Source organism: Hydractinia symbiolongicarpus, chromosome 4, assembly GCF_029227915.1.
Source record: "Hydractinia symbiolongicarpus strain clone_291-10 chromosome 4, HSymV2.1, whole genome shotgun sequence".
Classification (NCBI taxonomy): domain Eukaryota; kingdom Metazoa; phylum Cnidaria; class Hydrozoa; order Anthoathecata; family Hydractiniidae; genus Hydractinia; species Hydractinia symbiolongicarpus.
In genome coordinates, this window is record NC_079878.1 from 6,882,505 (window position 1) to 6,901,282 (window position 18,778).

The 18,778-nt window shown below is 50.4% G+C and overlaps 65 non-coding genes across 65 annotated transcripts; 20 read left to right on the forward strand and 45 right to left on the reverse strand.

The window, feature by feature from the left end:
• Positions 1 to 27: 27 nt before the first annotated feature.
• On the forward strand, positions 28 to 120 carry Trnai-uau (transfer RNA isoleucine (anticodon UAU)). Its single transcript is given in 2 exon segments — positions 28 to 65; positions 85 to 120. It is a non-coding gene; the product is annotated as a tRNA-Ile (tRNA).
• A 124-nt stretch (positions 121 to 244) lies between these two features.
• On the reverse strand, positions 245 to 318 carry Trnai-aau (transfer RNA isoleucine (anticodon AAU)). The gene has a single exon. It is a non-coding gene; the product is annotated as a tRNA-Ile (tRNA).
• Positions 319 to 722: 404 nt separating this feature from the next.
• Trnai-uau (transfer RNA isoleucine (anticodon UAU)) lies at positions 723 to 815 on the forward strand. Its single transcript is given in 2 exon segments — positions 723 to 760; positions 780 to 815. It is a non-coding gene; the product is annotated as a tRNA-Ile (tRNA).
• Positions 816 to 1,634: 819 nt separating this feature from the next.
• Trnai-aau (transfer RNA isoleucine (anticodon AAU)) lies at positions 1,635 to 1,708 on the reverse strand. Its single transcript has one exon. It is a non-coding gene; the product is annotated as a tRNA-Ile (tRNA).
• Positions 1,709 to 2,112: 404 nt separating this feature from the next.
• Trnai-uau (transfer RNA isoleucine (anticodon UAU)) lies at positions 2,113 to 2,205 on the forward strand. Its single transcript is given in 2 exon segments — positions 2,113 to 2,150; positions 2,170 to 2,205. It is a non-coding gene; the product is annotated as a tRNA-Ile (tRNA).
• A 124-nt stretch (positions 2,206 to 2,329) lies between these two features.
• Positions 2,330 to 2,403, reverse strand: Trnai-aau (transfer RNA isoleucine (anticodon AAU)). The gene has a single exon. It is a non-coding gene; the product is annotated as a tRNA-Ile (tRNA).
• A 404-nt stretch (positions 2,404 to 2,807) lies between these two features.
• Trnai-uau (transfer RNA isoleucine (anticodon UAU)) lies at positions 2,808 to 2,900 on the forward strand. Its single transcript is given in 2 exon segments — positions 2,808 to 2,845; positions 2,865 to 2,900. It is a non-coding gene; the product is annotated as a tRNA-Ile (tRNA).
• Positions 2,901 to 3,024: 124 nt separating this feature from the next.
• Trnai-aau (transfer RNA isoleucine (anticodon AAU)) lies at positions 3,025 to 3,098 on the reverse strand. Its single transcript has one exon. It is a non-coding gene; the product is annotated as a tRNA-Ile (tRNA).
• A 182-nt stretch (positions 3,099 to 3,280) lies between these two features.
• Trnat-ugu (transfer RNA threonine (anticodon UGU)) lies at positions 3,281 to 3,353 on the reverse strand. The gene has a single exon. It is a non-coding gene; the product is annotated as a tRNA-Thr (tRNA).
• Positions 3,354 to 3,502: 149 nt separating this feature from the next.
• Trnai-uau (transfer RNA isoleucine (anticodon UAU)) lies at positions 3,503 to 3,595 on the forward strand. The gene is given in 2 exon segments: positions 3,503 to 3,540; positions 3,560 to 3,595. It is a non-coding gene; the product is annotated as a tRNA-Ile (tRNA).
• A 380-nt stretch (positions 3,596 to 3,975) lies between these two features.
• Positions 3,976 to 4,048, reverse strand: Trnat-ugu (transfer RNA threonine (anticodon UGU)). Its single transcript has one exon. It is a non-coding gene; the product is annotated as a tRNA-Thr (tRNA).
• Positions 4,049 to 4,197: 149 nt separating this feature from the next.
• Positions 4,198 to 4,290, forward strand: Trnai-uau (transfer RNA isoleucine (anticodon UAU)). The gene is given in 2 exon segments: positions 4,198 to 4,235; positions 4,255 to 4,290. It is a non-coding gene; the product is annotated as a tRNA-Ile (tRNA).
• A 124-nt stretch (positions 4,291 to 4,414) lies between these two features.
• Trnai-aau (transfer RNA isoleucine (anticodon AAU)) lies at positions 4,415 to 4,488 on the reverse strand. The gene has a single exon. It is a non-coding gene; the product is annotated as a tRNA-Ile (tRNA).
• A 182-nt stretch (positions 4,489 to 4,670) lies between these two features.
• Positions 4,671 to 4,743, reverse strand: Trnat-ugu (transfer RNA threonine (anticodon UGU)). Its single transcript has one exon. It is a non-coding gene; the product is annotated as a tRNA-Thr (tRNA).
• A 149-nt stretch (positions 4,744 to 4,892) lies between these two features.
• Trnai-uau (transfer RNA isoleucine (anticodon UAU)) lies at positions 4,893 to 4,985 on the forward strand. The gene is given in 2 exon segments: positions 4,893 to 4,930; positions 4,950 to 4,985. It is a non-coding gene; the product is annotated as a tRNA-Ile (tRNA).
• Positions 4,986 to 5,109: 124 nt separating this feature from the next.
• On the reverse strand, positions 5,110 to 5,183 carry Trnai-aau (transfer RNA isoleucine (anticodon AAU)). Its single transcript has one exon. It is a non-coding gene; the product is annotated as a tRNA-Ile (tRNA).
• Positions 5,184 to 5,804: 621 nt separating this feature from the next.
• Positions 5,805 to 5,878, reverse strand: Trnai-aau (transfer RNA isoleucine (anticodon AAU)). The gene has a single exon. It is a non-coding gene; the product is annotated as a tRNA-Ile (tRNA).
• Positions 5,879 to 6,060: 182 nt separating this feature from the next.
• Positions 6,061 to 6,133, reverse strand: Trnat-ugu (transfer RNA threonine (anticodon UGU)). The gene has a single exon. It is a non-coding gene; the product is annotated as a tRNA-Thr (tRNA).
• A 149-nt stretch (positions 6,134 to 6,282) lies between these two features.
• Positions 6,283 to 6,375, forward strand: Trnai-uau (transfer RNA isoleucine (anticodon UAU)). The gene is given in 2 exon segments: positions 6,283 to 6,320; positions 6,340 to 6,375. It is a non-coding gene; the product is annotated as a tRNA-Ile (tRNA).
• Positions 6,376 to 6,499: 124 nt separating this feature from the next.
• Trnai-aau (transfer RNA isoleucine (anticodon AAU)) lies at positions 6,500 to 6,573 on the reverse strand. Its single transcript has one exon. It is a non-coding gene; the product is annotated as a tRNA-Ile (tRNA).
• Positions 6,574 to 6,755: 182 nt separating this feature from the next.
• On the reverse strand, positions 6,756 to 6,828 carry Trnat-ugu (transfer RNA threonine (anticodon UGU)). The gene has a single exon. It is a non-coding gene; the product is annotated as a tRNA-Thr (tRNA).
• A 149-nt stretch (positions 6,829 to 6,977) lies between these two features.
• Trnai-uau (transfer RNA isoleucine (anticodon UAU)) lies at positions 6,978 to 7,070 on the forward strand. Its single transcript is given in 2 exon segments — positions 6,978 to 7,015; positions 7,035 to 7,070. It is a non-coding gene; the product is annotated as a tRNA-Ile (tRNA).
• Positions 7,071 to 7,194: 124 nt separating this feature from the next.
• On the reverse strand, positions 7,195 to 7,268 carry Trnai-aau (transfer RNA isoleucine (anticodon AAU)). The gene has a single exon. It is a non-coding gene; the product is annotated as a tRNA-Ile (tRNA).
• Positions 7,269 to 7,450: 182 nt separating this feature from the next.
• Trnat-ugu (transfer RNA threonine (anticodon UGU)) lies at positions 7,451 to 7,523 on the reverse strand. The gene has a single exon. It is a non-coding gene; the product is annotated as a tRNA-Thr (tRNA).
• Positions 7,524 to 7,672: 149 nt separating this feature from the next.
• Trnai-uau (transfer RNA isoleucine (anticodon UAU)) lies at positions 7,673 to 7,765 on the forward strand. The gene is given in 2 exon segments: positions 7,673 to 7,710; positions 7,730 to 7,765. It is a non-coding gene; the product is annotated as a tRNA-Ile (tRNA).
• Positions 7,766 to 8,584: 819 nt separating this feature from the next.
• Trnai-aau (transfer RNA isoleucine (anticodon AAU)) lies at positions 8,585 to 8,658 on the reverse strand. Its single transcript has one exon. It is a non-coding gene; the product is annotated as a tRNA-Ile (tRNA).
• Positions 8,659 to 8,840: 182 nt separating this feature from the next.
• Positions 8,841 to 8,913, reverse strand: Trnat-ugu (transfer RNA threonine (anticodon UGU)). Its single transcript has one exon. It is a non-coding gene; the product is annotated as a tRNA-Thr (tRNA).
• A 149-nt stretch (positions 8,914 to 9,062) lies between these two features.
• Trnai-uau (transfer RNA isoleucine (anticodon UAU)) lies at positions 9,063 to 9,155 on the forward strand. The gene is given in 2 exon segments: positions 9,063 to 9,100; positions 9,120 to 9,155. It is a non-coding gene; the product is annotated as a tRNA-Ile (tRNA).
• Positions 9,156 to 9,279: 124 nt separating this feature from the next.
• On the reverse strand, positions 9,280 to 9,353 carry Trnai-aau (transfer RNA isoleucine (anticodon AAU)). The gene has a single exon. It is a non-coding gene; the product is annotated as a tRNA-Ile (tRNA).
• A 182-nt stretch (positions 9,354 to 9,535) lies between these two features.
• Positions 9,536 to 9,608, reverse strand: Trnat-ugu (transfer RNA threonine (anticodon UGU)). The gene has a single exon. It is a non-coding gene; the product is annotated as a tRNA-Thr (tRNA).
• Positions 9,609 to 9,757: 149 nt separating this feature from the next.
• Trnai-uau (transfer RNA isoleucine (anticodon UAU)) lies at positions 9,758 to 9,850 on the forward strand. Its single transcript is given in 2 exon segments — positions 9,758 to 9,795; positions 9,815 to 9,850. It is a non-coding gene; the product is annotated as a tRNA-Ile (tRNA).
• A 124-nt stretch (positions 9,851 to 9,974) lies between these two features.
• Positions 9,975 to 10,048, reverse strand: Trnai-aau (transfer RNA isoleucine (anticodon AAU)). The gene has a single exon. It is a non-coding gene; the product is annotated as a tRNA-Ile (tRNA).
• Positions 10,049 to 10,230: 182 nt separating this feature from the next.
• On the reverse strand, positions 10,231 to 10,303 carry Trnat-ugu (transfer RNA threonine (anticodon UGU)). Its single transcript has one exon. It is a non-coding gene; the product is annotated as a tRNA-Thr (tRNA).
• Positions 10,304 to 10,452: 149 nt separating this feature from the next.
• Positions 10,453 to 10,545, forward strand: Trnai-uau (transfer RNA isoleucine (anticodon UAU)). Its single transcript is given in 2 exon segments — positions 10,453 to 10,490; positions 10,510 to 10,545. It is a non-coding gene; the product is annotated as a tRNA-Ile (tRNA).
• A 124-nt stretch (positions 10,546 to 10,669) lies between these two features.
• Trnai-aau (transfer RNA isoleucine (anticodon AAU)) lies at positions 10,670 to 10,743 on the reverse strand. The gene has a single exon. It is a non-coding gene; the product is annotated as a tRNA-Ile (tRNA).
• A 182-nt stretch (positions 10,744 to 10,925) lies between these two features.
• Trnat-ugu (transfer RNA threonine (anticodon UGU)) lies at positions 10,926 to 10,998 on the reverse strand. The gene has a single exon. It is a non-coding gene; the product is annotated as a tRNA-Thr (tRNA).
• A 365-nt stretch (positions 10,999 to 11,363) lies between these two features.
• Trnai-aau (transfer RNA isoleucine (anticodon AAU)) lies at positions 11,364 to 11,437 on the reverse strand. Its single transcript has one exon. It is a non-coding gene; the product is annotated as a tRNA-Ile (tRNA).
• A 182-nt stretch (positions 11,438 to 11,619) lies between these two features.
• Trnat-ugu (transfer RNA threonine (anticodon UGU)) lies at positions 11,620 to 11,692 on the reverse strand. The gene has a single exon. It is a non-coding gene; the product is annotated as a tRNA-Thr (tRNA).
• Positions 11,693 to 12,058: 366 nt separating this feature from the next.
• Positions 12,059 to 12,132, reverse strand: Trnai-aau (transfer RNA isoleucine (anticodon AAU)). The gene has a single exon. It is a non-coding gene; the product is annotated as a tRNA-Ile (tRNA).
• A 181-nt stretch (positions 12,133 to 12,313) lies between these two features.
• Positions 12,314 to 12,386, reverse strand: Trnat-ugu (transfer RNA threonine (anticodon UGU)). Its single transcript has one exon. It is a non-coding gene; the product is annotated as a tRNA-Thr (tRNA).
• Positions 12,387 to 12,752: 366 nt separating this feature from the next.
• Positions 12,753 to 12,826, reverse strand: Trnai-aau (transfer RNA isoleucine (anticodon AAU)). Its single transcript has one exon. It is a non-coding gene; the product is annotated as a tRNA-Ile (tRNA).
• A 182-nt stretch (positions 12,827 to 13,008) lies between these two features.
• Positions 13,009 to 13,081, reverse strand: Trnat-ugu (transfer RNA threonine (anticodon UGU)). The gene has a single exon. It is a non-coding gene; the product is annotated as a tRNA-Thr (tRNA).
• A 149-nt stretch (positions 13,082 to 13,230) lies between these two features.
• Positions 13,231 to 13,323, forward strand: Trnai-uau (transfer RNA isoleucine (anticodon UAU)). Its single transcript is given in 2 exon segments — positions 13,231 to 13,268; positions 13,288 to 13,323. It is a non-coding gene; the product is annotated as a tRNA-Ile (tRNA).
• Positions 13,324 to 13,447: 124 nt separating this feature from the next.
• Positions 13,448 to 13,521, reverse strand: Trnai-aau (transfer RNA isoleucine (anticodon AAU)). The gene has a single exon. It is a non-coding gene; the product is annotated as a tRNA-Ile (tRNA).
• Positions 13,522 to 13,703: 182 nt separating this feature from the next.
• Trnat-ugu (transfer RNA threonine (anticodon UGU)) lies at positions 13,704 to 13,776 on the reverse strand. Its single transcript has one exon. It is a non-coding gene; the product is annotated as a tRNA-Thr (tRNA).
• A 366-nt stretch (positions 13,777 to 14,142) lies between these two features.
• Positions 14,143 to 14,216, reverse strand: Trnai-aau (transfer RNA isoleucine (anticodon AAU)). Its single transcript has one exon. It is a non-coding gene; the product is annotated as a tRNA-Ile (tRNA).
• Positions 14,217 to 14,398: 182 nt separating this feature from the next.
• Trnat-ugu (transfer RNA threonine (anticodon UGU)) lies at positions 14,399 to 14,471 on the reverse strand. Its single transcript has one exon. It is a non-coding gene; the product is annotated as a tRNA-Thr (tRNA).
• Positions 14,472 to 14,620: 149 nt separating this feature from the next.
• On the forward strand, positions 14,621 to 14,713 carry Trnai-uau (transfer RNA isoleucine (anticodon UAU)). Its single transcript is given in 2 exon segments — positions 14,621 to 14,658; positions 14,678 to 14,713. It is a non-coding gene; the product is annotated as a tRNA-Ile (tRNA).
• A 124-nt stretch (positions 14,714 to 14,837) lies between these two features.
• On the reverse strand, positions 14,838 to 14,911 carry Trnai-aau (transfer RNA isoleucine (anticodon AAU)). Its single transcript has one exon. It is a non-coding gene; the product is annotated as a tRNA-Ile (tRNA).
• A 182-nt stretch (positions 14,912 to 15,093) lies between these two features.
• Positions 15,094 to 15,166, reverse strand: Trnat-ugu (transfer RNA threonine (anticodon UGU)). The gene has a single exon. It is a non-coding gene; the product is annotated as a tRNA-Thr (tRNA).
• Positions 15,167 to 15,315: 149 nt separating this feature from the next.
• Trnai-uau (transfer RNA isoleucine (anticodon UAU)) lies at positions 15,316 to 15,408 on the forward strand. Its single transcript is given in 2 exon segments — positions 15,316 to 15,353; positions 15,373 to 15,408. It is a non-coding gene; the product is annotated as a tRNA-Ile (tRNA).
• Positions 15,409 to 15,532: 124 nt separating this feature from the next.
• On the reverse strand, positions 15,533 to 15,606 carry Trnai-aau (transfer RNA isoleucine (anticodon AAU)). Its single transcript has one exon. It is a non-coding gene; the product is annotated as a tRNA-Ile (tRNA).
• A 182-nt stretch (positions 15,607 to 15,788) lies between these two features.
• Positions 15,789 to 15,861, reverse strand: Trnat-ugu (transfer RNA threonine (anticodon UGU)). Its single transcript has one exon. It is a non-coding gene; the product is annotated as a tRNA-Thr (tRNA).
• Positions 15,862 to 16,010: 149 nt separating this feature from the next.
• Positions 16,011 to 16,103, forward strand: Trnai-uau (transfer RNA isoleucine (anticodon UAU)). The gene is given in 2 exon segments: positions 16,011 to 16,048; positions 16,068 to 16,103. It is a non-coding gene; the product is annotated as a tRNA-Ile (tRNA).
• Positions 16,104 to 16,227: 124 nt separating this feature from the next.
• On the reverse strand, positions 16,228 to 16,301 carry Trnai-aau (transfer RNA isoleucine (anticodon AAU)). The gene has a single exon. It is a non-coding gene; the product is annotated as a tRNA-Ile (tRNA).
• A 182-nt stretch (positions 16,302 to 16,483) lies between these two features.
• On the reverse strand, positions 16,484 to 16,556 carry Trnat-ugu (transfer RNA threonine (anticodon UGU)). The gene has a single exon. It is a non-coding gene; the product is annotated as a tRNA-Thr (tRNA).
• A 149-nt stretch (positions 16,557 to 16,705) lies between these two features.
• On the forward strand, positions 16,706 to 16,798 carry Trnai-uau (transfer RNA isoleucine (anticodon UAU)). The gene is given in 2 exon segments: positions 16,706 to 16,743; positions 16,763 to 16,798. It is a non-coding gene; the product is annotated as a tRNA-Ile (tRNA).
• A 124-nt stretch (positions 16,799 to 16,922) lies between these two features.
• Trnai-aau (transfer RNA isoleucine (anticodon AAU)) lies at positions 16,923 to 16,996 on the reverse strand. The gene has a single exon. It is a non-coding gene; the product is annotated as a tRNA-Ile (tRNA).
• A 182-nt stretch (positions 16,997 to 17,178) lies between these two features.
• Positions 17,179 to 17,251, reverse strand: Trnat-ugu (transfer RNA threonine (anticodon UGU)). Its single transcript has one exon. It is a non-coding gene; the product is annotated as a tRNA-Thr (tRNA).
• A 149-nt stretch (positions 17,252 to 17,400) lies between these two features.
• Trnai-uau (transfer RNA isoleucine (anticodon UAU)) lies at positions 17,401 to 17,493 on the forward strand. The gene is given in 2 exon segments: positions 17,401 to 17,438; positions 17,458 to 17,493. It is a non-coding gene; the product is annotated as a tRNA-Ile (tRNA).
• Positions 17,494 to 17,617: 124 nt separating this feature from the next.
• Trnai-aau (transfer RNA isoleucine (anticodon AAU)) lies at positions 17,618 to 17,691 on the reverse strand. The gene has a single exon. It is a non-coding gene; the product is annotated as a tRNA-Ile (tRNA).
• Positions 17,692 to 17,873: 182 nt separating this feature from the next.
• Positions 17,874 to 17,946, reverse strand: Trnat-ugu (transfer RNA threonine (anticodon UGU)). Its single transcript has one exon. It is a non-coding gene; the product is annotated as a tRNA-Thr (tRNA).
• A 149-nt stretch (positions 17,947 to 18,095) lies between these two features.
• Positions 18,096 to 18,188, forward strand: Trnai-uau (transfer RNA isoleucine (anticodon UAU)). Its single transcript is given in 2 exon segments — positions 18,096 to 18,133; positions 18,153 to 18,188. It is a non-coding gene; the product is annotated as a tRNA-Ile (tRNA).
• A 124-nt stretch (positions 18,189 to 18,312) lies between these two features.
• Trnai-aau (transfer RNA isoleucine (anticodon AAU)) lies at positions 18,313 to 18,386 on the reverse strand. Its single transcript has one exon. It is a non-coding gene; the product is annotated as a tRNA-Ile (tRNA).
• Positions 18,387 to 18,568: 182 nt separating this feature from the next.
• On the reverse strand, positions 18,569 to 18,641 carry Trnat-ugu (transfer RNA threonine (anticodon UGU)). Its single transcript has one exon. It is a non-coding gene; the product is annotated as a tRNA-Thr (tRNA).
• Positions 18,642 to 18,778: the final 137 nt, after the last annotated feature.

Here is an 18,778-nt window from a genome sequence, read left to right on the forward strand (position 1 = left end):
CCTCAGCTTTCCCGTTAACATCCACGGGCTCCAGTGGCGTAGTCGGTTAGCGCGTCGTACTTATAAGTCAGTATCGACAAAGACATGCGAAGATCGGGAGTTCGAGCCTCCCCTGGAGCAAGGTTTCTTTTCATGCGCCGTCAACACACGCCACAGCACGGGCAGATCACCAGTAAAATCTAGCAACGTGGCAGTGCACCCAGGTTGTTTTGATCCCGTCAACGTGACGGCAAAGCCCGTAAAATGGCCAGTGTGGGGCTCGAACCCACGACATTCGCGTTATTAGCACGACGCTCTAGCCGACTGAGCTAACCGGCCGTGAACGCGTGAACACGGACTCACTTCCTAAGTCAACTCTAAGCAAAATACTTTTATTTTTTTACTCAAAACGTTACCGTCATATTTCTCACGCTTTGATACGAGTCCAAGCAATGCAAATAGCCGCAACCCGCTCGAAAGAGGAGTCATGTTAGGCCAACTTTAAACGGACATTCCCTGAAAGGCCTCGGAGAGATTTGAACTCTCGACCCCTGGTTTACAAGACCAGTGCTCTAACCCCTGAGCTACGAAGGCACGCGATCCTTGCCAAATACGAAAAGTCGGTGCATCAGGCAAAACAGGCCAGTTGCAACGTGTACTTGCCATAAAGTGATACCGTCAATGCCCTACTGGACCATGACTATTCTAATCACGGACCTCAGCTTTCCCGTTAACATCCACGGGCTCCAGTGGCGTAGTCGGTTAGCGCGTCGTACTTATAAGTCAGTATCGACAAAGACATGCGAAGATCGGGAGTTCGAGCCTCCCCTGGAGCAAGGTTTCTTTTCATGCGCCGTCAACACACGCCACAGCACGGGCAGATCACCAGTAAAATCTAGCAACGTGGCAGTGCACCCAGGTTGTTTTGATCCCGTCAACGTGACGGCAAAGCCCGTAAAATGGCCAGTGTGGGGCTCGAACCCACTACATTCGCGTTATTAGCACGACGCTCTAGCCGACTGAGCTAACCGGCCGTGAACGCGTGAACACGGACTCACTTCCTAAGTCAACTCTAAGCAAAATACTTTTATTTTTTTACTCAAAACGTTACCGTCATATTTCTCACGCTTTGATACGAGTCCAAGCAATGCAAATAGCCGCAACCCGCTCGAAAGAGGAGTCATGTTAGGCCAACTTTAAACGGACATTCCCTGAAAGGCCTCGGAGAGATTTGAACTCTCGACCCCTGGTTTACAAGACCAGTGCTCTAACCCCTGAGCTACGAAGGCACGCGATCCTTGCCAAATACGAAAAGTCGGTGCATCAGGCAAAACAGGCCAGTTGCAACGTGTACTTGCCATAAAGTGATACCGTCAATGCCCTACTGGACCATGACTATTCTAATCACGGACCTCAGCTTTCCCGTTAACATCCACGGGCTCCAGTGGCGTAGTCGGTTAGCGCGTCGTACTTATAAGTCAGTATCGACAAAGACATGCGAAGATCGGGAGTTAGAGCCTCCCCTGGAGCAAGGTTTCTTTTCATGCGCCGTCAACACACGCCACAGCACGGGCAGATCACCAGTAAAATCTAGCAACGTGGCAGTGCACCCAGGTTGTTTTGATCCCGTCAACGTGACGGCAAAGCCCGTAAAATGGCCAGTGTGGGGCTCGAACCCACGACATTCGCGTTATTAGCACGACGCTCTAGCCGACTGAGCTAACCGGCCGTGAACGCGTGAACACGGACTCACTTCCTAAGTCAACTCTAAGCTAAATACTTTTATTTTTTTACTCAAAACGTTACCGTCATATTTCTCACGCTTTGATACGAGTCCAAGCAATGCAAATAGCCGCAACCCGCTCGAAAGAGGAGTCATGTTAGGCCAACTTTAAACGGACATTCCCTGAAAGGCCTCGGAGAGATTTGAACTCTCGACCCCTGGTTTACAAGACCAGTGCTCTAACCCCTGAGCTACGAAGGCACGCGATCCTTGCCAAATACGAAAAGTCGGTGCATCAGGCAAAACAGGCCAGTTGCAACGTGTACTTGCCATAAAGTGATACCGTCAATGCCCTACTGGACCATGACTATTCTAATCACGGACCTCAGCTTTCCCGTTAACATCCACGGGCTCCAGTGGCGTAGTCGGTTAGCGCGTCGTACTTATAAGTCAGTATCGACAAAGACATGCGAAGATCGGGAGTTCGAGCCTCCCCTGGAGCAAGGTTTCTTTTCATGCGCCGTCAACACACGCCACAGCACGGGCAGATCACCAGTAAAATCTAGCAACGTGGCAGTGCACCCAGGTTGTTTTGATCCCGTCACCGTGACGGCAAAGCCCGTAAAATGGCCAGTGTGGGGCTCGAACCCACGACATTCGCGTTATTAGCACGACGCTCTAGCCGACTGAGCTAACCGGCCGTGAACGCGTGAACACGGACTCACTTCCTAAGTCAACTCTAAGCAAAATACTTTTATTTTTTTACTCAAAACGTTACCGTCATATTTCTCACGCTTTGATACGAGTCCAAGCAATGCAAATAGCCGCAACCCGCTTGAAAGAGGAGTCATGTTAGGCCAACTTTAAACGGACATTCCCTGAAAGGCCTCGGAGAGATTTGAACTCTCGACCCCTGGTTTACAAGACCAGTGCTCTAACCCCTGAGCTACGAAGGCACGCGATCCTTGCCAAATACGAAAAGTCGGTGCATCAGGCAAAACAGGCCAGTTGCAACGTGTACTTGCCATAAAGTGATACCGTCAATGCCCTACTGGACCATGACTATTCTAATCACGGACCTCAGCTTTCCCGTTAACATCCACGGGCTCCAGTGGCGTAGTCGGTTAGCGCGTCGTACTTATAAGTCAGTATCGACAAAGACATGCGAAGATCGGGAGTTCGAGCCTCCCCTGGAGCAAGGTTTCTTTTCATGCGCCGTCAACACACGCCACAGCACGGGCAGATCACCAGTAAAATCTAGCAACGTGGCAGTGCACCCAGGTTGTTTTGATCCCGTCAACGTGACGGCAAAGCCCGTAAAATGGCCAGTGTGGGGCTCGAACCCACGACATTCGCGTTATTAGCACGACGCTCTAGCCGACTGAGCTAACCGGCCGTGAACGCGCGAACACGGACTCACTTCCTAAGTCAACTCTAAGCAAAATACTTTTATTTTTTTACTCAAAACGTTACCGTCATATTTCTCACGCTTTGATACGAGTCCAAGCAATGCAAATAGCCGCAACCCGCTCGAAAGAGGAGTCATGTTAGGCCAACTTTAAACGGACATTCCCTGAAAGCCCTCGGAGAGATTTGAACTCTCGACCCCTGGTTTACAAGACCAGTGCTCTAACCCCTGAGCTACGAAGGCACGCGATCCTTGCCAAATACGAAAAGTCGGTGCATCAGGCAAAACAGGCCAGTTGCAACGTGTACTTGCCATAAAGTGATACCGTCAATGCCTTACTGGACCATGACTATTCTAATCACGGACCTCAGCTTTCCCGTTAACATCCACGGGCTCCAGTGGCGTAGTCGGTTAGCGCGTCGTACTTATAAGTCAGTATCGACAAAGACATGCGAAGATCGGGAGTTCGAGCCTCCCCTGGAGCAAGGTTTCTTTTCATGCGCCGTCAACACACGCCACAGCACGGGCAGATCACCAGTAAAATCTAGCAACGTGGCAGTGCACCCAGGTTGTTTTGATCCCGTCAACGTGACGGCAAAGCCCGTAAAATGGCCAGTGTGGGGCTCGAACCCACGACATTCGCATTATTAGCACGACGCTCTAGCCGACTGAGCTAACCGGCCGTGAACGCGTGAACACGGACTCACTTCCTAAGTCAACTCTAAGCAAAATACTTTTATTTTTTTACTCAAAACGTTACCGTCATATTTCTCACGCTTTGATACGAGTCCAAGCAATGCAAATAGCCGCAACCCGCTCGAAAGAGGAGTCATGTTAGGCCAACTTTAAACGGACATTCCCTGAAAGCCCTCGGAGAGATTTGAACTCTCGACCCCTGGTTTACAAGACCAGTGCTCTAACCCCTGAGCTACGAAGGCACGCGATCCTTGCCAAATACGAAAAGTCGGTGCATCAGGCAAAACAGGCCAGTTGCAACGTGTACTTGCCATAAAGTGATACCGTCAATGCCCTACTGGACCATGACTATTCTAATCACGGACCTCAGCTTTCCCGTTAACATCCACGGGCTCCAGTGGCGTAGTCGGTTAGCGCGTCGTACTTATAAGTCAGTATCGACAAAGACATGCGAAGATCGGGAGTTCGAGCCTCCCCTGGAGCAAGGTTTCTTTTCATGCGCCGTCAACACACGCCACAGCACGGGCAGATCACCAGTAAAATCTAGCAACGTGGCAGTGCACCCAGGTTGTTTTGATCCCGTCAACGTGACGGCAAAGCCCGTAAAATGGCCAGTGTGGGGCTCGAACCCACGACATTCGCGTTATTAGCACGACGCTCTAGCCGACTGAGCTAACCGGCCGTGAACGCGTGAACACGGACTCACTTCCTAAGTCAACTCTAAGCAAAATACTTTTATTTTTTTACTTAAAACGTTACCGTCATATTTCTCACGCTTTGATACGAGTCCAAGCAATGCAAATAGCCGCAACCCGCTCGAAAGAGGAGTCATGTTAGGCCAACTTTAAACGGACATTCCCTGAAAGCCCTCGGAGAGATTTGAACTCTCGACCCCTGGTTTACAAGACCAGTGCTCTAACCCCTGAGCTACGAAGGCACGCGATCCTTGCCAAATACGAAAAGTCGGTGCATCAGGCAAAACAGGCCAGTTGCAACGTGTACTTGCCATAAAGTGATACCGTCAATGCCCTACTGGACCATGACTATTCTAATCACGGACCTCAGCTTTCCCGTTAACATCCACGGGCTCCAGTGGCGTAGTCGGTTAGCGCGTCGTACTTATAAGTCAGTATCGACAAAGACATGCGAAGATCGGGAGTTCGAGCCTCCCCTGGAGCAAGGTTTCTTTTCATGCGCCGTCAACACACGCCACAGCACGGGCAGATCACCAGTAAAATCTAGCAACGTGGCAGTGCACCCAGGTTGTTTTGATCCCGTCAACGTGACGGCAAAGCCCGTAAAATGGCCAGTGTGGGGCTCGAACCCACGACATTCGCGTTATTAGCACGACGCTCTAGCCGACTGAGCTAACCGGCCGTGAACGCGTGAACACGGACTCACTTCCTAAGTCAACTTTAAGCAAAATACTTTTATTTTTTTACTCAAAACGTTACCGTCATATTTCTCACGCTTTGATACGAGTCCAAGCAATGCAAATAGCCGCAACCCGCTCGAAAGAGGAGTCATGTTAGGCCAACTTTAAACGGACATTCCCTGAAAGCCCTTCGAGAGATTTGAACTCTCGACCCCTGGTTTACAAGACCAGTGCTCTAACCCCTGAGCTACGAAGGCACGCGATCCTTGCCAAATACGAAAAGTCGGTGCATCAGGCAAAACAGGCCAGTTGCAACGTGTACTTGCCATAAAGTGATACCGTCAATGCCTTACTGGACCATGACTATTCTAATCACGGACCTCAGCTTTCCCGTTAACATCCACGGGCTCCAGTGGCGTAGTCGGTTAGCGCGTCGTACTTATAAGTCAGTATCGACAAAGACATGCGAAGATCGGGAGTTCGAGCCTCCCCTGGAGGAAGGTTTCTTTTCATGCGCCGTCAACACACGCCACAGCACGGGCAGATCACCAGTAAAATCTAGCAACGTGGCAGTGCACCCAGGTTGTTTTGATCCCGTCAACGTGACGGCAAAGCCCGTAAAATGGCCAGTGTGGGGCTCGAACCCACGACATTCGCGTTATTAGCACGACGCTCTAGCCGACTGAGCTAACCGGCCGTGAACGCGTGAACACGGACTCACTTCCTAAGTCAACTCTAAGCAAAATACTTTTATTTTTTTACTCAAAACGTTACCGTCATATTTCTCACGCTTTGATACGAGTCCAAGCAATGCAAATAGCCGCAACCCGCTCGAAAGAGGAGTCATGTTAGGCCAACTTTAAACGGACATTCCCTGAAAGCCCTCGGAGAGATTTGAACTCTCGACCCCTGGATCACAAGACCAGTGCTCTAACCCCTGAGCTACGAGGGCACGCGATCCTTGCCAAATACGAAAAGTCGGTGCATCAGGCAAAACAGGCCAGTTGCAACGTGTACTTGCCATAAAGTGATACCGTCAATGCCCTACTGGACCATGACTATTCTAATCACGGACCTCAGCTTTCCCGTTAACATCCACGGGCTCCAGTGGCGTAGTCGGTTAGCGCGTCGTACTTATAAGTCAGTATCGACAAAGACATGCGAAGATCGGGAGTTCGAGCCTCCCCTGGAGCAAGGTTTCTTTTCATGCGCCGTCAACACACGCCACAGCACGGGCAGATCACCAGTAAAATCTAGCAACGTGGCAGTGCACCCAGGTTGTTTTGATCCCGTCAACGTGACGGCAAAGCCCGTAAAATGGCCAGTGTGGGGCTCGAACCCACGACATTCGCGTTATTAGCACGACGCTCTAGCCGACTGAGCTAACCGGCCGTGAACGCGTGAACACGGACTCACTTCCTAAGTCAACTCTAAGCAAAATACTTTTATTTTTTTACTCAAAACGTTACCGTCATATTTCTCACGCTTTGATACGAGTCCAAGCAATGCAAAAAGCCGCAACCCGCTCGAAAGAGGAGTCATGTTAGGCCAACTTTAAACGGACATTCCCTGAAAGCCCTCGGAGAGATTTGAACTCTCGACCCCTGGTTTACAAGACCAGTGCTCTAACCCCTGAGCTACGAAGGCACGCGATCCTTGCCAAATACGAAAAGTCGGTGCATCAGGCAAAACAGGCCAGTTGCAACGTGTACTTGCCATAAAGTGATACCGTCAATGCCCTACTGGACCATGACTATTCTAATCACGGACCTCAGCTTTCCCGTTAACATCCACGGGCTCCAGTGGCGTAGTCGGTTAGCGCGTCGTACTTATAAGTCAGTATCGACAAAGACATGCGAAGATCGGGAGTTCGAGCCTCCCCTGGAGCAAGGTTTCTTTTCATGCGCCGTCAACACACGCCACAGCACGGGCAGATCACCAGTAAAATCTAGCAACGTGGCAGTGCACCCAGGTTGTTTTGATCCCGTCAACGTGACGGCAAAGCCCGTAAAATGGCCAGTGTGGGGCTCGAACCCACGACATTCGCGTTATTAGCACGACGCTCTAGCCGACTGAGCTAACCGGCCGTGAACGCGTGAACACGGACTCACTTCCTAAGTCAACTCTAAGCAAAATACTTTTATTTTTTTACTCAAAACGTTACCGTCATATTTCTCACGCTTTGATACGAGTCCAAGCAATGCAAATAGCCGCAACCCGCTCGAAAGAGGAGTCATGTTAGGCCAACTTTAAACGGACATTCCCTGAAAGCCCTCGGAGAGATTTGAACTCTCGACCCCTGGTTTACAAGACCAGTGCTCTAACCCCTGAGCTACGAAGGCACGCGATCCTTGCCAAATACGAAAAGTCAGTGCATCAGGCAAAACAGGCCAGTTGCAACGTGTACTTGCCATAAAGTGATACCGTCAATGCCCTACTGGACCATGACTATTCTAATCACGGACCTCAGCTTTCCCGTTAACATCCACGGGCTCCAGTGGCGTAGTCGGTTAGCGCGTCGTACTTATAAGTCAGTATCGACAAAGACATGCGAAGATCGGGAGTTCGAGCCTCCCCTGGAGCAAGGTTTCTTTTCATGCGCCGTCAACACACGCCACAGCACGGGCAGATCACCAGTAAAATCTAGCAACGTGGCAGTGCACCCAGGTTGTTTTGATCCCGTCAACGTGACGGCAAAGCCCGTAAAATGGCCAGTGTGGGGCTCGAACCCACGACATTCGCGTTATTAGCAAGACGCTCTAGCCGACTGAGCTAACCGGCCGTGAACGCGTGAACACGGACTCACTTCCTAAGTCAACTCTAAGCAAAATACTTTTATTTTTTTACTCAAAACGTTACCGTCATATTTCTCACGCTTTGATACGAGTCCAAGCAATGCAAATAGCCGCAACCCGCTCGAAAGAGGAGTCATGTTAGGCCAACTTTAAACGGACATTCCCTGAAAGCCCTCGGAGAGATATGAACTCTCGACCCCTGGTTTACAAGACCAGTGCTCTAACCCCTGAGCTACGAAGGCACGCGATCCTTGCCAAATACGAAAAGTCGGTGCATCAGGCAAAACAGGCCAGTTGCAACGTGTACTTGCCATAAAGTGATACCGTCAATGCCCTACTGGACCATGACTATTCTAATCACGGACCTCAGCTTTCCCGTTAACATCCACGGGCTCCAGTGGCGTAGTCGGTTAGCGCGTCGTACTTATAAGTCAGTATCGACAAAGACATGCCAAGATCGGGAGTTCGAGCCTCACCTGGAGCAAGGTTTCTTTTCATGCGCCGTCAACACACGCCACAGCACGGGCAGATCACCAGTAAAATCTAGCAACGTGGCAGTGCACCCAGGTTGTTTTGATCCCGTCAACGTGACGGCAAAGCCCGTAAAATGGCCAGTGTGGGGCTCGAACCCACGACATTCGCGTTATTAGCACGACGCTCTAGCCGACTGAGCTAACCGGCCGTGAACGCGTGAACACGGACTCACTTCCTAAGTCAACTCTAAGCAAAATACTTTTATTTTTTTACTCAAAACGTTACCGTCATATTTCTCACGCTTTGATACGAGTCCAAGCAATGCAAATAGCCGCAACCCGCTCGAAAGAGGAGTCATGTTAGGCCAACTTTAAATGGACATTCCCTGAAAGCCCTCGGAGAGATTTGAACTCTCGACCCCTGGTTTACAAGACCAGTGCTCTAACCCCTGAGCTACGAAGGCACGCGATCCTTGCCAAATACGAAAAGTCGGTGCATCAGGCAAAACAGGCCAGTTGCAACGTGTACTTGCCATAAAGTGATACCGTCAATGCCCTACTGGACCATGACTATTCTAATCACGGACCTCAGCTTTCCCGTTAACATCCACGGGCTCCAGTGGCGTAGTCGGTTAGCGCGTCGTACTTATAAGTCAGTATCGACAAAGACATGCGAAGATCGGGAGTTCGAGCCTCCCCTGGAGCAAGGTTTCTTTTCATGCGCCGTCAACACACGCCACAGCACGGGCAGATCACCAGTAAAATCTAGCAACGTGGCAGTGCACCCAGGTTGTTTTGATCCCGTCAACGTGACGGCAAAGCCCGTAAAATGGCCAGTGTGGGGCTCGAACCCACGACATTCGCGTTATTAGCACGACGCTCTAGCCGACTGAGCTAACCGGCCGTGAACGCGTGAACACGGACTCACTTCCTAAGTCAACTCTAAGCAAAATACTTTTATTTTTTTACTCAAAACGTTACCGTCATATTTCTCACGCTTTGATACGAGTCCAAGCAATGCAAATATCCGCAACCCGCTCGAAAGAGGAGTCATGTTAGGCCAACTTTAATCGGACATTCCCTGAAAGCCCTCGGAGAGATTTGAACTCTCGACCCCTGGTTTACAAGACCAGTGCTCTAACCCCTGAGCTACGAAGGCACGCGATCCTTGCCAAATACGAAAAGTCGGTGCATCAGGCAAAACAGGCCAGTTGCAACGTGTACTTGCCATAAAGTGATACCGTCAATGCCCTACTGGACCATGACTATTCTAATCACGGACCTCAGCTTTCCCGTTAACATTCACGGGCTCCAGTGGCGTAGTCGGTTAGCGCGTCGTACTTATAAGTCAGTATCGACAAAGACATGCGAAGATCGGGAGTTCGAGCCTCCCCTGGAGCAAGGTTTCTTTTCATGCGCCGTCAACACACGCCACAGCACGGGCAGATCACCAGTAAAATCTAGCAACGTGGCAGTGCACCCAGGTTGTTTTGATCCCGTCAACGTGACGGCAAAGCCCGTAAAATGGCCAGTGTGGGGCTCGAACCCACGACATTCGCGTTATTAGCACGACGCTCTAGCCGACTGAGCTAACCGGCCGTGAACGCGTGAACACGGACTCACTTCCTAAGTCAACTCTAAGCAAAATACTTTTATTTTTTTACTCAAAACGTTACCGTCATATTTCTCACGCTTTGATACGAGTCCAAGCAATGCAAATAGCCGCAACCCGCTCGAAAGAGGAGTCATGTTAGGCCAACTTTAAACGGACATTCCCTGAAAGCCCTCGGAGAGATTTGAACTCTCGACCCCTGGTTTACAAGACCAGTGCTCTAACCCCTGAGCTACGAAGGCACGCGATCCTTGCCAAATACGAAAAGTCGGTGCATCAGGCAAAACAGGCCAGTTGCAACGTGTACTTGCCATAAAGTGATACCGTCAATGCCCTACTGGACCATGACTATTCTAATCACGGACCTCAGCTTTCCCGTTAACATTCACGGGCTCCAGTGGCGTAGTCGGTTAGCGCGTCGTACTTATAAGTCAGTATCGACAAAGACATGCGAAGATCGGGAGTTCGAGCCTCCCCTGGAGCAAGGTTTCTTTTCATGCGCCGTCAACACACGCCACAGCACGGGCAGATCACCAGTAAAATCTAGCAACGTGGCAGTGCACCCAGGTTGTTTTGATCCCGTCAACGTGACGGCAAAGCCCGTAAAATGGCCAGTGTGGGGCTCGAACCCACGACATTCGCGTTATTAGCACGACGCTCTAGCCGACTGAGCTAACCGGCCGTGAACGCGTGAACACGGACTCACTTCCTAAGTCAACTCTAAGCAAAATACTTTTATTTTTTTACTCAAAACGTTACCGTCATATTTCTTACGCTTTGATACGAGTCCAAGCAATGCAAATAGCCGCAACCCGCTCGAAAGAGGAGTCATGTTAGGCCAACTTTAAACGGACATTCCCTGAAAGCCCTCGGAGAGATTTGAACTCTCGACCCCTGGTTTACAAGACCAGTGCTCTAACCCCTGAGCTACGAAGGCACGCGATCCTTGCCAAATACGAAAAGTCGGTGCATCAGGCAAAACAGGCCAGTTGCAACGTGTACTTGCCATAAAGTGATACCGTCAATGCCCTACTGGACCATGACTATTCTAATCACGGACCTCAGCTTTCCCGTTAACATCCACGGGCTCCAGTGCGTAGTCGGTTAGCGCGTCGTACTTATAAGTCAGTATCGACAAAGACATGCGAAGATCGGGAGTTCGAGCCTCCCCTGGAGCAAGGTTTCTTTTCATGCGCCGTCAACACACGCCACAGCACGGGCAGATCACCAGTAAAATCTAGCAACGTGGCAGTGCACCCAGGTTGTTTTGATCCCGTCAACGTGACGGCAAAGCCCGTAAAATGGCCAGTGTGGGGCTCGAACCCACGACATTCGCGTTATTAGCACGACGCTCTAGCCGACTGAGCTAACCGGCCGTGAACGCGTGAACACGGACTCACTTCCTAAGTCAACTCTAAGCAAAATACTTTTATTTTTTTACTCAAAACGTTACCGTCATATTTCTCACGCTTTGATACGAGTCCAAGCAATGCAAATAGCCGCAACCCGCTCGAAAGAGGAGTCATGTTAGGCCAACTTTAAACGGACATTCCCTGAAAGCCCTCGGAGAGATTTGAACTCTCGACCCCTGGTTTACAAGACCAGTGCTCTAACCCCTGAGCTACGAAGGCACGCGATCCTTGCCAAATACGAAAAGTCGGTGCATCAGGCAAAACAGGCCAGTTGCAACGTGTACTTGCCATAAAGTGATACCGTCAATGCCCTACTGGACCATGACTATTCTAATCACGGACCTCAGCTTTCCCGTTAACATCCACGGGCTCCAGTGGCGTAGTCGGTTAGCGCGTCGTACTTATAAGTCAGTATCGACAAAGACATGCGAAGATCGGGAGTTCGAGCCTCACCTGGAGCAAGGTTTCTTTTCATGCGCCGTCAACACACGCCACAGCACGGGCAGATCACCAGTAAAATCTAGCAACGTGGCAGTGCACCCAGGTTGTTTTGATCCCGTCAACGTGACGGCAAAGCCCGTAAAATGGCCAGTGTGGGGCTCGAACCCACGACATTCGCGTTATTAGCACGACGCTCTAGCCGACTGAGCTAACCGGCCTTGAACGCGTGAACACGGACTCACTTCCTAAGTCAACTCTAAGCAAAATACTTTAATTTTTTACTCAAAACGTTACCGTCATATTTCTCACGCTTTGATACGAGTCCAAGCAATGCAAATAGCCGCAACCCGCTCGAAAGAGGAGTCATGTTAGGCCAACTTTAAACGGACATTCCCTGAAAGCCCTCGGAGAGATTTGAACTCTCGAACCCTGGTTTACAAGACCAGTGCTCTAACCCCTGAGCTACGAAGGCACGCGATCCTTGCCAAATACGAAAAGTCGGTGCATCAGGCAAAACAGGCCAGTTGCAACGTGTACTTGCCATAAAGTGATACCGTCAATGCCCTACTGGACCATGACTATTCTAATCACGGACCTCAGCTTTCCCGTTAACATCCACGGGCTTCAGTGGCGTAGTCGGTTAGCGCGTCGTACTTATAAGTCAGTATCGACAAAGACATGCGAAGATCGGGAGTTCGAGCCTCCCCTGGAGCAAGGTTTCTTTTCATGCGCCGTCAACACACGCCACAGCACGGGCAGATCACCAGTAAAATCTAGCAACGTGGCAGTGCACCCAGGTTGTTTTGATCCCGTCAACGTGACGGCAAAGCCCGTAAAATGGCCAGTGTGGGGCTCGAACCCACGACATTCGCGTTATTAGCACGACGCTCTAGCCGACTGAGCTAACTGGCCGTGAACGCGTGAACACGGACTCACTTCCTAAGTCAACTCTAAGCAAAATACTTTTATTTTTTTACTCAAAACGTTACCGTCATATTTCTCACGCTTTGATACGAGTCCAAGCAATGCAAATAGCCGCAACCCGCTCGAAAGAGGAGTCATGTTAGGCCAACTTTAAACGGACATTCCCTGAAAGCCCTCGGAGAGATTTGAACTCTCGACCCCTGGTTTACAAGACCAGTGCTCTAACCCCTGAGCTACGAAGGCACGCGATCCTTGCCAAATACGAAAAGTCGGTGCATCAGGCAAAACAGGCCAGTTGCAACGTGTAGTTGCCATAAAGTGATACCGTCAATGCCCTACTGGACCATGACTATTCTAATCACGGACCTCAGCTTTCCCGTTAACATCCACGGGCTCCAGTGGCGTAGTCGGTTAGCGCGTCGTACTTATAAGTCAGTATCGACAAAGACATGCGAAGATCGGGAGTTCGAGCCTCCCCTGGAGCAAGGTTTCTTTTCATGCGCCGTCAACACACGCCACAGCACGGGCAGATCACCAGTAAAATCTAGCAACGTGGCAGTGCACCCAGGTTGTTTTGATCCCGTCAACGTGACGGCAAAGCCCGTAAAATGGCCAGTGTGGGGCTCGAACCCACGACATTCGCGTTATTAGCACGACGCTCTAGCCGACTGAGCTAACCGGCCGTGAACGCGTGAACACGGACTCACTTCCTATGTCAACTCTAAGCAAAATACTTTTATTTTTTTACTCAAAACGTTACCGTCATATTTCTCACGCTTTGATACGAGTCCAAGCAATGCAAATAGCCGCAACCCGCTCGAAAGAGGAGTCATGTTAGGCCAACTTTAAACGGACATTCCCTGAAAGCCCTCGGAGAGATTTGAACTCTCGACCCCTGGTTTACAAGACCAGTGCTCTAACCCCTGAGCTACGAAGGCACGCGATCCTTGCCAAATACGAAAAGTCGGTGCATCAGGCAAAACAGGCCAGTTGCAACGTGTACTTGCCATAAAGTGATACCGTCAATGCCCTACTGGACCATGACTATTCTAATCACGGACCTCAGCTTTCCCGTTAACATCCACGGGCTCCAGTGGCGTAGTCGGTTAGCGCGTCGTACTTATAAGTCAGTATCGACAAAGACATGCGAAGATCGGAAGTTCGAGCCTCCCCTGGAGCAAGGTTTCTTTTCATGCGCCGTCAACACACGCCACAGCACGGGCAGATCACCAGTAAAATCTAGCAACGTGGCAGTGCACCCAGGTTGTTTTGATCCCGTCAACGTGACGGCAAAGCCCGTAAAATGGCCAGTGTGGGGCTCGAACCCACGACATTCGCGTTATTAGCACGACGCTCTAGCCGACTGAGCTAACCGGCCGTGAACGCGTGCACACGGACTCACTTCCTAAGTCAACTCTAAGCAAAATACTTTTATTTTCTTACTCAAAACGTTACCGTCATATTTCTCACGCTTTGATACGAGTCCAAGAAATGCAAATAGCCGCAACCCGCTCGAAAGAGGAGTCATGTTAGGCCAACTTTAAACGGACATTCCCTGAAAGCCCTCGGAGAGATTTGAACTCTCGACCCCTGGTTTACAAGACCAGTGCTCTAACCCCTGAGCTACGAAGGCACGCGATCCTTGCCAAATACGAAAAGTCGGTGCATCAGGCAAAACAGGCCAGTTGCAACGTGTACTTGCCATAAAGTGATACCGTCAATGCCCTACTGGACCATGACTATTCTAATCACGGACCTCAGCTTTCCCGTTAACATCCACGGGCTCCAGTGGCGTAGTCGGTTAGCGCGTCGTACTTATAAGTCAGTATCGACAAAGACATGCGAAGATCGGGAGTTCGAGCCTCCCCTGGAGCAAGGTTTCTTTTCATGCGCCGTCAACACACGCCACAGCACGGGCAGATCACCAGTAAAATCTAGCAACGTGGCAGTGCACCCAGGTTGTTTTGATCCCGTCAACGTGACGGCAAAGCCCGTAAAATGGCCAGTGTGGGGCTCGAACCCACGACATTCGCGTTATTAGCACGACGCTCTAGCCGACTGAGCTAACCGGCCGTGAACGCGTGAACACGGACTCACTTCCTAAGTCAACTCTAAGCAAAATACTTTTATTTTTTTACTCAAAACGTTACCGTCATATTTCTCACGCTTTGATACGAGTCCAAGCAATGCAAATAGCCGCAACCCGCTCGAAAGAGGAGTCATGTTAGGCCAACTTTAAACGGACATTCCCTGAAAGCCCTCGGAGAGATTTGAACTCTCGACACCTGGTTTACAAGACCAGTGCTCTAACCCCTGAGCTACGAAGGCACGCGATCCTTGCCAAATACGAAAAGTCGGTGCATCAGGCAAAACAGGCCAGTTGCAACGTGTACTTGCCATAAAGTGATACCGTCAATGCCCTACTGGACCATGACTATTCTAATCACGGACCTCAGCTTTCCCGTTAACATCCACGGGCTCCAGTGGCGTAGTCGGTTAGCGCGTCGTACTTATAAGTCAGTATCGACAAAGACATGCGAAGATCGGGAGTTCGAGCCTCCCCTGGAGCAAGGTTTCTTTTCATGCGCCGTCAACACACGCCACAGCACGGGCAGATCACCAGTAAAATCTAGCAACGTGGCAGTGCACCCAGGTTGTTTTGATCCCGTCAACGTGACGGCAAAGCCCGTAAAATGGCCAGTGTGGGGCTCGAACCCACGACATTCGCGTTATTAGCACGACGCTCTAGCCGACTGAGCTAACCGGCCGTGAACGCGTGAACACGGACTCACTTCCTAAGTCAACTCTAAGCAAAATACTTTTATTTTTTTACTCAAAACGTTACCGTCATATTTCTCACGCTTTGATACGAGTCCAAGCAATGCAAATAGCCGCAACCCGCTCGAAAGAGGAGTCATGTTAGGCCAACTTTAAACGGACATTCCCTGAAAGCCCTCGGAGAGATTTGAACTCTCGACCCCTGGTTTACAAGACCAGTGCTCTAACCCCTGAGCTACGAAGGCACGCGATCCTTGCCAAATACGAAAAGTCGGTGCATCAGGCAAAACAGGCCAGTTGCAACGTGTACTTGCCATAAAGTGATACCGTCAATGCCCTACTGGACCATGACTATTCTAATCACGGACCTCAGCTTTCCCGTTAACATCCACGGGCTCCAGTGGCGTAGTCGGTTAGCGCGTCGTACTTATAAGTCAGTATCGACAAAGACATGCGAAGATCGGGAGTTCGAGCCTCCCCTGGAGCAAGGTTTCTTTTCATGCGCCGTCAACACACGCCACAGCACGGGCAGATCACCAGTAAAATCTAGCAACGTGGCAGTGCACCCAGGTTGTTTTGATCCCGTCAACGTGACGGCAAAGCCCGTAAAATGGCCAGTGTGGGGCTCGAACCCACGACATTCGCGTTATTAGCACGACGCTCTAGCCGACTGAGCTAACCGGCCGTGAACGCGTGAACACGGACTCACTTCCTAAGTCAACTCTAAGCAAAATACTTTTATTTTTTTACTCAAAACGTTACCGTCATATTTCTCACGCTTTGATACGAGTCCAAGCAATGCAAATAGCCGCAACCCGCTCGAAAGAGGAGTCATGTTAGGCCAACTTTAAACGGACATTCCCTGAAAGCCCTCGGAGAGATTTGAACTCTCGACCCCTGGTTTACAAGACCAGTGCTCTAACCCCTGAGCTACGAAGGCACGCGATCCTTGCCAAATACGAAAAGTCGGTGCATCAGGCAAAACAGGCCAGTTGCAACGTGTACTTGCCATAAAGTGATACCGTCAATGCCCTACTGGACCATGACTATTCTAATCACGGACCTCAGCTTTCCCGTTAACATCCACGGGCTCCAGTGGCGTAGTCGGTTAGCGCGTCGTACTTATAAGTCAGTATCGACAAAGACATGCGAAGATCGGGAGTTCGAGCCTCCCCTGGAGCAAGGTTTCTTTTCATGCGCCGTCAACACACGCCACAGCACGGGCAGATCACCAGTAAAATCTAGCAACGTGGCAGTGCACCCAGGTTGTTTTGATCCCGTCAACGTGACGGCAAAGCCCGTAAAATGGCCAGTGTGGGGCTCGAACCCACGACATTCGCGTTATTAGCACGACGCTCTAGCCGACTGAGCTAACCGGCCGTGAACGCGTGCACACGGACTCACTTCCTAAGTCAACTCTAAGCAAAATACTTTTATTTTCTTACTCAAAACGTTACCGTCATATTTCTCACGCTTTGATACGAGTCCAAGCAATGCAAATAGCCGCAACCCGCTCGAAAGAGGAGTCATGTTAGGCCAACTTTAAACGGACATTCCCTGAAAGCCCTCGGAGAGATTTGAACTCTCGACCCCTGGTTTACAAGACCAGTGCTCTAACCCCTGAGCTACGAAGGCACGCGATCCTTGCCAAATACGAAAAGTCGGTGCATCAGGCAAAACAGGCCAGTTGCAACGTGTACTTGCCATAAAGTGATACCGTCAATGCCCTACTGGACCATGACTATTCTAATCACGGACCTCAGCTTTCCCGTTAACATCCACGGGCTCCAGTGGCGTAGTCGGTTAGCGCGTCGTACTTATAAGTCAGTATCGACAAAGACATGCGAAGATCGGGAGTTCGAGCCTCCCCTGGAGCAAGGTTTCTTTTCATGCGCCGTCAACACACGCCACAGCACGGGCAGATCACCAGTAAAATCTAGCAACGTGGCAGTGCACCCAGGTTGTTTTGATCCCGTCAACGTGACGGCAAAGCCCGTAAAATGGCCAGTGTGGGGCTCGAACCCACGACATTCGCGTTATTAGCACGACGCTCTAGCCGACTGAGCTAACCGGCCGTGAACGCGTGAACACGGACTCACTTCCTAAGTCAACTCTAAGCAAAATACTTTTATTTTTTTACTCAAAACGTTACCGTCATATTTCTCACGCTTTGATACGAGTCCAAGCAATGCAAATAGCCGCAACCCGCTCGAAAGAGGAGTCATGTTTGGCCAACTTTAAACGGACATTCCCTGAAAGCCCTCGGAGAGATTTGAACTCTCGACCCCTGGTTTACAAGACCAGTGCTCTAACCCCTGAGCTACGAAGGCACGCGATCCTTGCCAAATACGAAAAGTCGGTGCATCAGGCAAAACAGGCCAGTTGCAACGTGTACTTGCCATAAAGTGATACCGTCAATGCCCTACTGGACCATGACTATTCTAATCACGGACCTCAGCTTTCCCGTTAACATCCACGGGCTCCAGTGGCGTAGTCGGTTAGCGCGTCGTACTTATAAGTCAGTATCGACAAAGACATGCGAAGATCGGGAGTTCGAGCCTCCCCTGGAGCAAGGTTTCTTTTCATGCGCCGTCAACACACGCCACAGCACGGGCAGATCACCAGTAAAATCTAGCAACGTGGCAGTGCACCCAGGTTGTTTTGATCCCGTCAACGTGACGGCAAAGCCCGTAAAATGGCCAGTGTGGGGCTCGAACCCACGACATTCGCGTTATTAGCACGACGCTCTAGCCGACTGAGCTAACCGGCCGTGAACGCGTGAACACGGACTCACTTCCTAAGTCAACTCTAAGCAAAATACTTTTATTTTTTTACTCAAAACGTTACCGTCATATTTCTCACGCTTTGATACGAGTCCAAGCAATGCAAATAGCCGCAACCCGCTCGAAAGAGGAGTCATGTTAGGCCAACTTTAAACGGACATTCCCTGAAAGCCCTCGGAGAGATTTGAACTCTCGACCCCTGGTTTACAAGACCAGTGCTCTAACCCCTGAGCTACGAAGGCACGCGATCCTTGCCAAATACGAAAAGTCGGTGCATCAGGCAAAACAGGCCAGTTGCAACGTGTACTTGCCATAAAGTGATACCGTCAATGCCCTACTGGACCATGACTATTCTAATCATGGACCTCAGCTTTCCCGT